Raw genomic sequence first — 14,067 nt, 5'->3', positions numbered from 1 at the left:
TTAAGAGAATGAACAGACAAGTCATAGAGTGGGAGAAAACATTTTGAGAACATTCCTCTTATACTCAAATTTGTTGTTGAACTCATCTAGAGAATTTTTATTTCAGCTATTATACTCCTGATTTTTTGGGGTCTCTTTCTGTATCTTTTATTAGTATTTTCTATTTGTTGAGACTGTTCTACTTGTCTTGTTCAGTTCTTTGCCCATGGTTTTCTCTAGTTTGAACATATTTATGACAGTTAATTTAATTGTCCTTCACAACCCCCAATAAAACTAATACCTGGGTTTCCTCTAGGCCATTTACTGTTCATTTTATTTTTTCTATGCATAGACTATGCGTTGTTTCTTTATGTACTCCTTATTTATTCTTTTGAAAACTGTGTATTTTGAGGATTATAATGTGGCTCCCCTGGAAATCAGATTCTACTCTCTCCTCTGGGTTTGTTATTAATTTTGGTTTGTGAGTATTTGTTGTTTTAGCTACTTTTATAATCTGGGTTTGCAAAATCTTTTTGTCATGTGTGAACACTGTAGTCTGTTCTATTACCTTACTGGTCAGCTAATGCTTTGATAGAATTTTCATAAATGCCTGAAGCAAAAAAAAAAAAATACGCTCTTCAGTAGCTCCTAGTTGAGGCAGGCACTCATTCACTGCTTAGACCAGCCTTTTACAACACAGTTTTGACTTAACTTTCACTTCCTGTTTTCCTTGAGCCAGAGTTGTATGTTCATAGCTTTTTCAGGCCTTTTTTGGGCAGGAGTCCAGCACAGGGTATGAGTGTGATGCTCATAATTCCTTGTTGACATGGAAGCTTTTAAAAGTCTTCATTTCCCAGCATTCTCCTTTTACAACCCCTTCCTTCCAAGGTGATTTCCTTTGTCTATTGCTTGTCTGATCCTTATTTCTAGTCCTAGTCTGCTGAGGTCAGTACTTTTTGGACTTGCAGTGCTTTCAGGAAACACCAGTAGGGAAGATTCAGCTCTGAAAACACTGAGTTGGGCAAAACAAAGACATACACTGCATTACCATGTGAATAGCTGTCTCTGGTACCATGAGTATGAGCTGCCCTCATCATGCTACCTTACATCCAGGGGTTGGAGAATGCTGTGGGGGCAAATTAAAATGTCACAGTGTGTGGTCACCTCAGAACAGCACCTTCTGTCTTTACTAATCTTTCCTATGTAAGTGTAGACTAGATCTTTAGAGTTCTACAGAAGTTGATTCTGATAGTTTTGACCAATTTATTAGTCATTTTAGCGGACAGCAGAACCTTGGAGTTCCCTGCTTTGTCATTTGGGTGTTACTCCTACTGATAAACTGATTCAAAAAAAAAAAAAGACTTTTAAAATTACACTTAAAAAACAAAAACAAAAACCTTGGGGCTAGTGTTGTGGCCCAGTGGTAGAGTGCCTGCCTAGCACGTGCGAGGTGCTAGGTTTGATTCTCAGCACTGCATAAAAATAAATAAATAAAATAAAGGCATTGTGTCCATCTACAACCAAAAAATAAATAAATAAATAAAAATAACTCTTACCTTTTGAAATAATTGAATATAGAGAGCAGAAAAACTGACAGTAACATTTTCAAACATATGTATAGAGGTTTCCCAAGTCTCAGTACCTTAAAAACAAACAAAATTCAGACATACTTCTTCAGCACCAAAAGCACTTAGTAAATCCCAAATACATGTTTTTCTTTGCCTTCATTATTAAAAGGTGGTAAGGATAATACAACACTTTAATAAAATTGCTCAGTGTTGATGTTGTATTCTCTAATATAAATTTCATTTCTTAATGTTGATCACATTTCTGTTAAGTAATTTGGTATTATCCAAAGACACTTTAAAAATATAAGACACTGAATATATTACTGTCTTTGATATTGTTAAGAAGATACAGATTTTGAGGTATGACTTGGGCAATGGCTCCTGTTTTTCCTTCCTCGTTTCTCATGGAAGTATAGACACCTTATTCTTGGGCCCTGGAAGTTCACTGAAGAGAGGGCAGGTTTAGCCTAGCAGAGTTTTTATATCTGGTACAAGTTACCTCAGAGCGATTTTGATGATGGTCATTATTTAAACCCAAGGTTCAAAACCTGTCAGTTTTCAAGTTTCTGATTATTTTATTCCTGAAGTTTTGTTTTTACCCACATCATAGAAACTGTTTTGTTATTTTTTAATAGAATCTTTGTTATTTTTTAATAGAGTCTGTTTTGTTATTTTTTAATAGAATCTTCTTAATAGAATCTCACTGCTGAAAACAAAGAATATTTACATTTTAAAAATGCTGGACAGTTTGTGATCCCGTTTCCCCAGAAACAAGCTGTATAAGTTTGATTTCTTAAAAATTTTAACTGTATGTTCCTTGACATTTTGAGCTTATTAAATCACTTAATAAGTACTGAGAAGGTCATCAAAAAAGATAATTAAAAAATAAAATTTTGTAGGTTTATGGAGTATCATGTGAAAATGTATACATTGGTTAAAGTTCAAATCAGTTAAGCATATCTATCTCTTCAAACACTCTTTTTTTCCCAAGTTAATTGGTGCATTAGAGTTTTGTATATATTAATGGGATTTGCTGTTACATATCTGTACATGCACAGAATAGAACAATATAATTTGGCCACTCCCCAGCATTTTTCTCCTCCCATCCCTTAGTCCCTTTTCTCTACCTATCTCTCTTTAACTTTGGGGAGAACCACCCCCACCTTTGTTTTCCTTTTCCCTCTCTAACTTCCACATATGAAAGGAAACACAGGACTCTTGACCTAAGTTAGACTTATTTTGCTTAAGAAGATGGAGACCATCCATCTTTCTGCAAGTTCATCTCTAGTTCCGTCCATTTTTCTTTATGGCTGAACAAAACTCCATTGTGTATATAGACCACATGGTCTTTATCCTTTCATACACTGATGGACACCTAGGCTGGCTCCATATTTGAGGTATTGTGAATTGTGCTGCTATAAACATAGGTATGCATGTATCACTGCAGTAAGATGACTTGAATTCTTTAGAACATATACTGAGAAGTGGTGTAGCTGGGTCATGTGGTAGTTCAATGCCTCGTCTTTTGAGGAGCCTCCATACTGATAACATAGTGGTTGTACCAATTTACAATCCCACCAACAGATTAAAAGTGTTCCTGTTTTCTCCACATCCTCTCCAGGGTTTATGATCATTTGTATTCTTAAAGACTGCCATTCTGACCGGTATGAGATGAAATATCAGTGTAGTTTTGCATTTCCCTAATTCCTATTGGCATGATTTTCTGACCTTTAGGAGTCCCATTGAGAAAGTCATTGCCTGTGTCTAAAAGTTGGAGGGTTGACCTTATGTTTTTTTTCTAGGAGTTGCATAGTTTCTGCTCTAATTCTGAGGTCTTTGACCCATTTTTATTTGACTTTTATGCAGGATGAGAGATAAAAGTTTATTTTCATTCTTTTACATGTGGATAACCAGTTTTCCCAGCACTGTTTGTTAAAAAAGTTATCTTTTCTCTAGTGTATGTTTTGGCACCTTGGTCAAGGATAGGATGACTATAGAGGCGTGAGTTTGTTTCTGTGTCTTCTATTCTGTTTCATTGGTCTATATGTCTGTTTTTTTTTTTTTTACGGCAATACCATGCAGTTGGTTATTAAAACTCAGTATTATAAAGTCAGGTATTGTGATACCTCCAGCATTGTTGTCATTGGTATTTTGATGGGGATTGAATTGAATGTGTACCTTGCTTTTGGTAGTATGATCATTTTAACAATATTAATTCTGACTTACCATCTATGAACATGGTAAGTCTTTCCATCTTCTAAGTTCTTACATTTCTTTCATCAATATTCTACAGTTTTCATTGCAGAGGTCCTTCACCTCCTTGGTTAGCTTTATTCCTGGTTTTTCTATTTGTTTGGTTTTTGAGGCTATTATGAATATAATTGTTTTTCTGATTTCTTTCTCAGCAAGTCAATTATTGGTATATAGGAAAGCTACTGATTTTTGTATGTTGATTTTGTAACCTGCTACTTTGACAAATTTACTAGTTCTAGCAGGCTTTTGATGGAGTTTTTTGGAGCATCTAAGTATAGGATCATATCATATTATGAAAACATTCAAAATTCTTTCTTCTAGCTTTATTAATGATCAGTGTATTATCATTATACAGAGTTTGCTGCAGGAGTAAGAGACACATACAGGTCCTAAGCCAGAAAACAAGTCCAGAGGAATGATGATGGGAAGAAGTAATCTAGATAGTTTATGAGGGAGCTTAAATGGACTCCACTGGAAGCGGAAGTTGGACTCATAAGTTGTGTGATTGTGATAGTACTATATTCCCGAAGAAGAGTAACTCAAGGTAGAAAATGTATGCATGTCGGGGAAGACAGGCAGGGGAGGTCAGCAGTACTTAGGTGAAGAGGAATGGCAAACGTGAGCAGATGTGAGCCAGGAGAGGCCAAAACAATTCAGTGCTCGTGAGGAAGACCCAACATTCAATCCAAACACAGGATTTGGGGATGCTGGCCTTACCTGAGAATTCCAGGGAGTCTCTACAATGTCCACTAAATAAATGGATATGGAGTTGCATGTTAATGGAAAATTGTGTTTTCTGAGGTTTGCTGCATTTGCTGAGGCTAAGCATGAATGATCTTTTTAGGAACAGAATAAGTTATTTTTCTGCAGGAGTAAAAGAGACAAAGGTGCATTCATATCTCCTCTGAACCTAGGAATAACTTCCAAGAATAAAGTTGTCTACCCTTTAGAATTGTCCCAAGTAAGCTTCACAGAGCACTTTCAATGTCCCTTCCTTATTTATAAGAGTTTTCTGAATTTGAGTGTGTGGAAACCAGTGAGATCAGAGTGTGATGAGGAAGAGAACTGTAATATGAGACTGAGATAACCTGCAAGGATCAGTAAATATAGGGTCTTCAAGCTCATGGAAAAGGGTGAGTTTTTATTTACAAACAAGGAAAGTCATAAAAGGATTTCAAACACAGAAATATGTGGTCAGATTTTGTTTTTAAAAGTGCACTTACTGAACAAGTATAAATGGTGAAATGATATACTGATCAACTAGGACTGTCATCAAGAGAACTAGTTTTAAGACCCCTGTAGTCACTGAAAAAAGAAAGGATTAGAATAGCTGTTGCATCACATCAGGGATAGAGAGGAGGTATTAAAAAACAGAAAAAATGGTATAACCTAAAAACTGTAAGATTTGATGAACAAGATTCATGAAGATTATAATAAAGAGAGGAAAACTTAGAATATGTCTTCTTTTCTCAGAGAACGTAAACCAGAAGCATATTTGGGGCAAAGATCATCAATTCTCATTTGGATGTGTTTTCTTAGAACTACTGAAGCCAGTGTTTCTCCTTTTCTAGTGGCAGGGTCTGCATAAGTTGCAGTCCTCTTCAGGTAAGAAAGCCTGCTGTAGTGTTAGCAGCTGTTCAAGGCAGGAGATGCTTCCCAGAATCCCCCCTGAAAGGTGCAGCCAGCAAAGTCCAATGCTTCACTACTACTGAGTGGTATGTTGCAGCAACTAATAGCAGACTTTGCCCTCCAGTGTTATAGCGGACCCCAGAAGCTCACTGCCAACTTCTTTCTGGTTCTTGTCTCACAAATTTGAAGAATTAAATCTATGAATGAGGAAGAATGGGTGCAAAGAGTAGGATTTATTCAGGTGGGAAGAAAAGAGAGAGTGCTTTCACAGGGTGGGAAGGAACTTGATGGGTGCTGCTGCTTGAATATGTTAATCTAGGGGTTTATATAGCAAGTGGGTCAACTCTATTGGTCCATGTTTATGCTAATCAGAGTTTGGAAAAGGATTGAGTCTATTAGTTCAAATCTATGCTAATCTTCATGCAGGTCTGCCCACTACTATTTTCCCTCCTGCCACTCTTGGGGAAGTGGGAGGCTGAAGTAGATGAATCATGGATGCTTGGAGTTTGGGATTTTAGTGCTGTGTGGAATGTGCATTCACATCAGGCCCAAGACAGGCAGCTGCTGTGGGACAGGTGGGCACACCTTGCCTCAAACCCACACCTGGGCTGGGCTCCATACCTGCAGTATATGCTTACCACTCATCCACCAGCCTACCTGTGCTGCCACTCTGGGACAAGGTTTTGTCTTCAGTACCAGAGAGAAACACAGCATGTAATGTTCAGGCAGCATATAAGGAATATACCACATGATTGTACCGGTTGAAATGTGGGTGTTAGATGGGATTTTACTGGGTACAACAGCATGTAGGAGTTCTGTAAAGGGAAATTAGAAAGCATTTTGAACTTAAAAGAAAACAATAGATCACAGATTGTTAAAGGAAGCTCAAAAATGCTTAAACAACTGATAAAATGCTCAGCATTATTTCATTTATTTTAAGTTATTTATTCTCAGACACAGCATATGGACTATCTTAGTGAAAATACCAACACACACCAATGTTGCATTCTTTCATTTTGTTGCTGTGGTTTATACATGTCAATTAAGTTAGCTAATATTACTAAGTCTTTTTTGACATTTCTATTTTTCTGTCTATTTGATTCACAAACGCATATTGAATCTACAACAATGTTTGTTTATTTATAAATTCAATTATGTCAGTTTCTCCTTTATGTGTTTTGAAATATTCTGTTACTTGCTACAGACCTACTTAGAGTGTTGTGTATTCACGATAAATTGACACATTCACAATTATGAAAGGTTTCAAAACCATCTGTAATGAAACAATCTTGGAAAAAGCCAGAGAAGAGCACATTAACAATAGAGGAGCAATGACAGGAGTATGTATCAATTTATCATCAAAACAATAAGATCTGGGAAACAATTGAAAGTCACATGCTGAAAACAAAATCCTGTCAACATGAATGTAAGCAGTCTGGAAGAATCTTTCAGAAATCCAGAACACATAAAGGTATTTTCAAACAAACAGTAGCTAAGAACATGACCCATCAGCAGAAGGTCATTTCAAGTAATGGTAAAGATCTATAAAAGAAAACAGCTTCTAAAGTGATGCATTTCTGGACAAACATAAAAGGATATGTGTAATTTCTCTAGACAAAGAGAAATTGAATGAAGTAAATACATTAAAGAATTAAACACAGATGAAAGAAAGTAGACTGTATTTTTACATATTATACAAAGTGAAGTATAACATTCTAATTACAATTCTGTTTTTGTGGATGTACAGGATGTGGAGTTACAGTGGTCGTGTATTTATACATATGGACATGAATGTTATGTATAATTCATTCTAGTATCTTTCCTATTTCTTCCCTTCCTATTAGTTTCCTTTGTCTAATCCAATGATATCCCTACCCTCTTTGTTGGGGATCAAAATGCACATAGGAGAGAAAACATTCAGACTTTGGCTTTCTGGGATTGGCTTGTTTCACTTAGCCTGATATTGTCTAGTTCAATCCATTTACCAGAAAATTCCATAATTTCATTGTTCTTTTTTTTTTTTCAGCAATGTGATCTCATCTTTTTTTTTTTTATTGGTTGTTCAAAACATTACAGAGCTCAAGACATATCATCTTTCATACATTCGACTCAATTGGGTTTTGAACTCCCCAAATACATAATACAGACTCACTTCTGTTACATACTCACATTTTTACATAATGGCATATTAGTGACTGTTGTATTCTGCTACCTTTCCTATCCCCTACTATCCCCCCTCCCCTCCCCTCCCCTCCCAACATCCCTCTCTACCTCCTCTGCTGTTGTTCAATTCTCTCCCCTTTTTTTCCCCCCACCCCCTTGCCCCTCATAACCTCTTATAATTTCATTGTTCTTTATGGCTTAGTAATATTCCATTGTATGTATATGCCATATTTCCTTTATCCACTTATCTGCTGAAGGGCTCTTAGGTTGGTTCCATAGTGTGGCTACTGTAAATTGAGCTGCTATAAACATTGATGTGGCTGCATCACTATAGTATGCTGATTTTAAATCCTTTGAGTGTAAATGGAGGAGTGGGATAACTGAGTCAAAAGGTAGTTCCATTCCAAGTTTTCTAGGGACCCTCCATACTTCTTTCCATAATGGTTGCACCAATTTTCAGTCCCACCATCAATGAATGAGTGAACCTTTTTCCCCATATCTTCATGAACATTTATTGTTACTTATATTCTTGGTAATTGCCATTCTGACTGGAGTGAGATGGTATTTCAGTGTAGTTTTAATTTGCTTTTCTCTAATTACTAGAGTTGTTGAACAATTTTTCACATATATTTTGACCCTTTGTATTTCTTCTTTGAAGTGCCTGTTCTGTTCCTTTACTCCTTTATTGATTCTTTTTTCCTTTTGGTGTTAAGTTTTTTGACTTCTTTGTATATCCTGGAGATTAAAGTCTACTTGAGTTGTAGGTGGTAAAGATTTTCTCCCATTCTGTGGGCTCTCTCTTCATGTTCTTGATTGTTTCCTTTGCTGTGTAGAAGCTTTTTAGTTTGACTCCATCCCATTTATTGATTCTTGATTTTGCTTTTTATGCTTTAAAATTCTTATTGAGAAGGGCTGGGGATGTGGCTCAAGCGGTAGCGCACTCGCCTGGCATGCGTGTGGCCCGGGTTCGATCCTCAGCACCACATACAAACGAAGATGTTGTGTCCGCCAAGAACTAAGAAAAAATAAATAAATGTTAAAATTCTCTCTCTCTCTCTGTCCCCCTCTCTCTCTCACTCTCTCTTAAAAAAATAAAAATAAAAATAAATCTTACTGAGACAGTTATTTTGGAAGCTGACATGTGGGAGATTTGTGCCTAATTTCTCTTCTGTTAGGCACAGGGTCTGTGGTCTAACGCCAAGGTCCTGGATCCACTTTGAGTTGAGTTTTGTGTAGGGTGAGAAGTAGGTGTCTAATTTCACTTTGCTACATATGTATTTCCAGTTTTTCCAGCACCATTTGTTGAAGAGGCCATCTTTTCTCCAATGTGTGTTTACGGCGTCATTTTCTAGTATGAGATAACTATATGTATGTGAGTTTGCCTCTGTCTTCTATTCTGTTCCATTGGTCTTTGTGTCTGTTTTGGTGCCAATACTATGCCATTTTTGTTACTATGGATCTGTAGTTCAATTTAAGGTCTAGTATTGTGATGCTTCTTGCATCACTTCTCTTGCTAAGCATTTTTTTTTTTTTGGCTATTCTGGGCCTCTTATTGTTCCAAATGAATTTCACAATTGCTTTTTCTATTTCTGTAAAGAACATCATCAGAACCTTAACAGGAATTACATTAAATCTATATAGCACTTTGGCAGTATGGCCATTTTGACAATATTAATTCAGCCTATTCAAAAACATGGGAGAGCTTTCTATCTTCTAAGATCTTCTTCAATTTCTTTCTTTAGTGTTCTATAGTTTTCATTGTAGAGGTCTTTCACCTCTTTTGTTATATTAATTCCCAAGTATTTTATTGCAGGGGGTGGGGGGTGACTATTATCAATGGGGTAGTTTCCCTTATTTCTCTTTTAGCTGATTCATCATTGGTGTATAGGTATGCAACTCATTTGTGGTTGTTAATTTTATCCTGCTACTTTGACAAATTCATTTATCAGTTCTCTGAGTTTAGGTTTTATTAGCCTCCAAGCTCTTCCTAGGATTGGTGTGAAGATTTTAAATTAGCTCACCTCTCAGGCTTGACAGATGCCAGATGACACTGGTAAACTGTCCCGGGGGGGGGGGAAGCCTGGGTTTCACTTGTTTGGTGGAGGGGTCAATTTTCATTCCCTTCGGATGTGCATTAACTTTATGTTTTTAAGACTCTTGGATTTAAACTCCAAACTCAATCAATTTATCTTCCACCTTTTCGAGTGCTTGGAGGCGCAACTCTTTCAGCCAGATGCAACTCTCCCAACCCTCTATTTCAAGGAGAACCCTCTATTTCAAGGAGAGGTGAAGGAAGAAAGTTTGGTATGTTTCACCAACCAGTTCTCCCCTATATAAACCCCTCTCCGCTTTTGATTTTCTCATAGTCTCTTAAACATGCACTATGCTATGTTTTGTGGGTTGGCAAAACCTATTCTTCAGTGGTTAGGAGCAGTTGTCAGGATTTTCATCCCTCAGTTGCTGTTTCTCTAAGCTTGAGCTGCAAAATGGTTTCTTCCCTCCCTCTAATTTCCTTGGTAGCTGGGATAAATGTGATGTGAAAAATATAGATACAGAGAGCTGATTATATCAAGAAACTCAGATAATCATGTGATTCTTGTCTTTAAGTCTATTGATATGGTAAATCACATTTATTGATTTCCACATGTTGAACCAAACTTGCATCCATAGGAAAAAAAAAACCACTGGATCATGGTGCACTATCTTTTTAATGTATTTTGTATATGGGTTGCCAGTGTTTTATTAGGAATTTTTGCGTCTATGTTCATAAAGGATATTGGTCTGAAGCTTTCTTTCCTTGATGTGTCTTTGTCTGAGCTTGGTATCAGGGTGATACTGGCTCCATAGAATCAGTTTGGAAGAGTTGTCTCTTTTTTTATTTCATAGGATAATTGGAGGAGGATTGGTGTTAATTCTTCTTTAAAGGTTTCATAGAACAGGGTTAAGAATCCATGTGGTCTTGGCTTTTCTTTATTGGAAGGTTTTTGATGGCTGCTTCAATTTTATTACTTGATAGTGATATGTTTAAGTTTTTTGTATTTTTCCTGGTTCAGTTTGGGTACGTCCATCAATAAGAAATTAATTTAAAAAAAATAACAATGGGGGCTGCAGGTATAGCTCGGTAGAGTGCTTGCCTTGCACGCACAAGGCCCTGGATTTGATCCCCAGCATCACAAAAAACAAAACAAAACAAAATAGAAAAAGAGGGAAAAAAACCGAACTAACTATGGGTAAATGGCAGGAAGATAAGTGGAGCAAAGGGAGCAGGGGGTGGGAAAAAGGTCTGGGGAGGGAGCAGGAGTGAGGAGAGAGACCAGAAGGGGAGGTACAGGGGGCTGAATTAGAGCAAGACATAGTCCAGGCTTTTATAATTGTGTCAAAAATGGATTCCACTGACATGTATAACAAAAAAGAACCAATAAAAAAAAAGGAAAATTCAGAAAGCTCCAGTAGTTCAGACAGTGTAATTTAAACACAGGAATGCTAAGACAAATCAAGCTAGTGTACAGCTGAATCAGTTAAATGATTTTCAGATAAAATAGGAAAGAAGGAAGGATGAGCATAGGACCAAGGGATTTTATTCTTTTTTTTATCCTTATGACCTATGACGAACACTGATAAGGTATAACAGATGTAAATTTATTTTGCTTTCCTTCAAACTGTTTAAAAATAATTGTCTTTCTGAAGACAAGTTTCAAATTTATTTTTCAAATGACACTAGCTCCCAAAACTTTATTCTTATTGTCTTATATTTCTCCCATTATTATTTTTGGGGGGTTCCAGGGATTGAACTCAGGGACACTCAACCACTGAGCCACATTCCCCACCCTATTTTGTATTTTTTATTTAGAGACAAGATCTCACTGAGTTGCTTAGTACATTGTTTTTGCTGAGGCTGGCTTTGAACTCATGATCCTCCTGTCTCAGCCTCCTGAGCCACTGGGATTACAGGTGTGTGCCCCTGCGCCTGACCTCTCCTATAATTATTGTAGAGTGATGGCTGTATCTTTCACTTCTGTGAAGAACATTTGTGTATGTACCTGTGTGTGGTGATTTATTGTTTAGTTTTTTATGAAAGGATTGTTTTAAATAGAAGGCACATTGACATCCACATCCAGTGCTCGCTCTACATTCCTTTAGGCCACATTTCCAGGCCTCTTAAATTCATTTGTACCATACCTGTAGTAATTACCCAGGTGATATAAGTGGAAGTGAAGAATGTCACCTAGAGATCAAGAAACTAAAGTGAAATCATGTGCTATTACCATTCTCTCTCCGCTCTGTATCTGTGGCCCTATGTGGATAATAATTGGAGGAGCTTGGGTCTGTGGAATGAAGTTTCCTACCAATCTGCATTAAAGGCCGATTTTATCACACTAAGCTCTTTTGTATATAGAAGGTCTTCAGTACTAGAAGCAGCCACTCGACACCATGTAGGAGACCACACATTCTTACAAAACAACTTATCCAAAAATAAAATAAACACTCCAATTATTAGTTATTTTTTAAAATATTTACCTATTTATTTGTTTTTGCATTACAATTCTTAATAATAAACAAAATTGAATATTATAGATTAGGAGTAACAAATCTATTTGGCGTTATATAAATCATCAAAAAAGAATGTTTAGTAAAATATTTTCCTTTTAGTCAAATCCAAAAGGAAGTATAGAAAAAATGTGATAGATTTAGTAGATGTGATCCTATTAAGATTGTTTGAGATCACCTCTTAGTGGATATGGGAGCAAGTGAATGCAAATATAATGCAGAGTTTTGATTCTCTGTTCCTGTCTGGTGCAGGGAAGAAAGCAAAGTGCATGACCCGCTCCATCATCAGCATCAAAGTCCCAGGCCACTTTGGTTCCAGCAGAGAACACCACATAGAGGACTGCAAAAATGGGGTAGGATAGAGGTTGAAGCATTTTGCTTGTTGACTCATCCCTTAAGAAATTCTCTGTCCCTGCTCCACCTTCAAAACTTTATTTAAAAATATGTATTTTATTTATAGAGCAGTTTTATGTCCACAGAACAGTTGAGAGGAAGGTAGGGAGATTCATGCCCACTGCCCTCTCACGCGGGCCCAGACTCCTCCACTACCAGCTGTCACTGCAACTCGCAGACCGACCTGGACACACCAGCACATGGAGAAAGTGTGGCCGTTCATTCCCTTACTCAGACATGAGGGTTTTGGGCACTGTTCCTTCCTGACCTGTTGTTCTCTCTCAACTTTCAATTTAAGGCATCAGTGAATTGGTTTTCTTAGTTTCCTAAGTTGGCCTCATGTTGCTGCTAGGTTTATAATTATTTTGCCACACTTTTAGATTTATGTCTTCCTGCTCTCAGAGGAGCAGAAAATGTTTTCTCAGTAATAATATTCTCTATGCTTAGGACACATGTGTGTGCAAATATTCCTGCTAATGTTTATCTATGATATTGCATGAAATAACACGATTCTCATGCTTGTATCTGTGAGTAAAGTTAGAAGACGAGTAATGAAAATATTCTTGGTTATACATTTAAATTTTTGTTTAAAATATGTTTGGGGGATTTCATTTTATGTGTTTAAAGTAATGCTTATATTTTACCAAACTCACTTTCATAAACCAGAAGGTTTATTATAATATGATGTTGTGGTGAGCCGTGTCAGCGGACTGTGGTCGCCATTACAAGATGGCGCTGATAAGCGCCGTGGCCTGTGATAAACAACTCCTTATTTTGGGAGAGATGGCACGTAGCTGTAAAACACCCTATGAGAAAGATCCACGTGACAGTTGTGCATTGGGGCTTGATGTGCTTTATCAAGGCTGGGGCGCTCGGGTGAAGTAGTAGTAGTAGTAGCAGTAGTGGTAGTAGCAGTAGTAGCAGTAGTAGCAGTAGTAGTAGTAGCAGTAGTAGTAGTAGTAGGAGAAGCTTCCAGAGACACATAAGTAAAGGCCTGAATAAACTGCTTAAAGAAGAATCCTGTGTCGTGTCCTCCTTGCTGGCGAGGGGTCATGGCATAATGTGACAAAATTATATTCATGATGTAATAATACAATAAGTGCTTGCAATAAGAAATGTGGTTAAGAAGGTGCTCTGGCTGGAGAAGAGCTAGAAAAGAGACCAAGGAGATGACAGGAGGTAGACAGTTTCTTCCTTATGGGACTTCAGCTTCTGTTCCTTGTAGAAGAGAAACCACTGCAGAAGCTGAGAAGCAAAATGATTACACTTAGATTTAAATAGAAGAGATGCATATATTTTTGATACCATACTAAAGGGAGGGGAACACTGGAAGCCCAGACACTATGTAGGAAGTTCTTGCTGACTGTAGGTAAGAAGGCGTGGCTCACTGGTCTAAGGTGAATGGACAAAGGAGGTCACAAGTGATTGAATGTTGAATATATGTCTGTCTTACACATTATGAGATTCACTGAAGAGTTGATACTGTTGCAACCCTTGAACAATAGAAAACACAAAAGTTGTGTTGTTGTTTGGG

The 14,067-nt window shown here is 37.2% G+C and overlaps 1 long non-coding RNA gene across 3 annotated transcripts in view; it reads left to right on the top strand.

Moving 5' to 3' along the window:
• LOC144366808 (uncharacterized) overlaps positions 1 to 13,551 on the top strand; it is a 167,451-nt gene extending 153,900 nt beyond the window's left edge. For all 3 annotated transcript variants that reach the window (XR_013425947.1, XR_013425946.1, XR_013425948.1), the window contains one exon: positions 12,393 to 13,551. This is a non-coding gene — a long non-coding RNA (uncharacterized LOC144366808). The remainder of the gene's footprint in view (positions 1 to 12,392) is intronic.
• Positions 13,552 to 14,067: the final 516 nt, after the last annotated feature.

This window comes from Ictidomys tridecemlineatus, chromosome 9 (assembly GCF_052094955.1).
Source record: "Ictidomys tridecemlineatus isolate mIctTri1 chromosome 9, mIctTri1.hap1, whole genome shotgun sequence".
Taxonomy (NCBI): domain Eukaryota; kingdom Metazoa; phylum Chordata; class Mammalia; order Rodentia; family Sciuridae; genus Ictidomys; species Ictidomys tridecemlineatus.
Note: the sequence above shows the minus strand (reverse complement) of the source record. Positions and strands in the feature narration are given on the sequence as shown.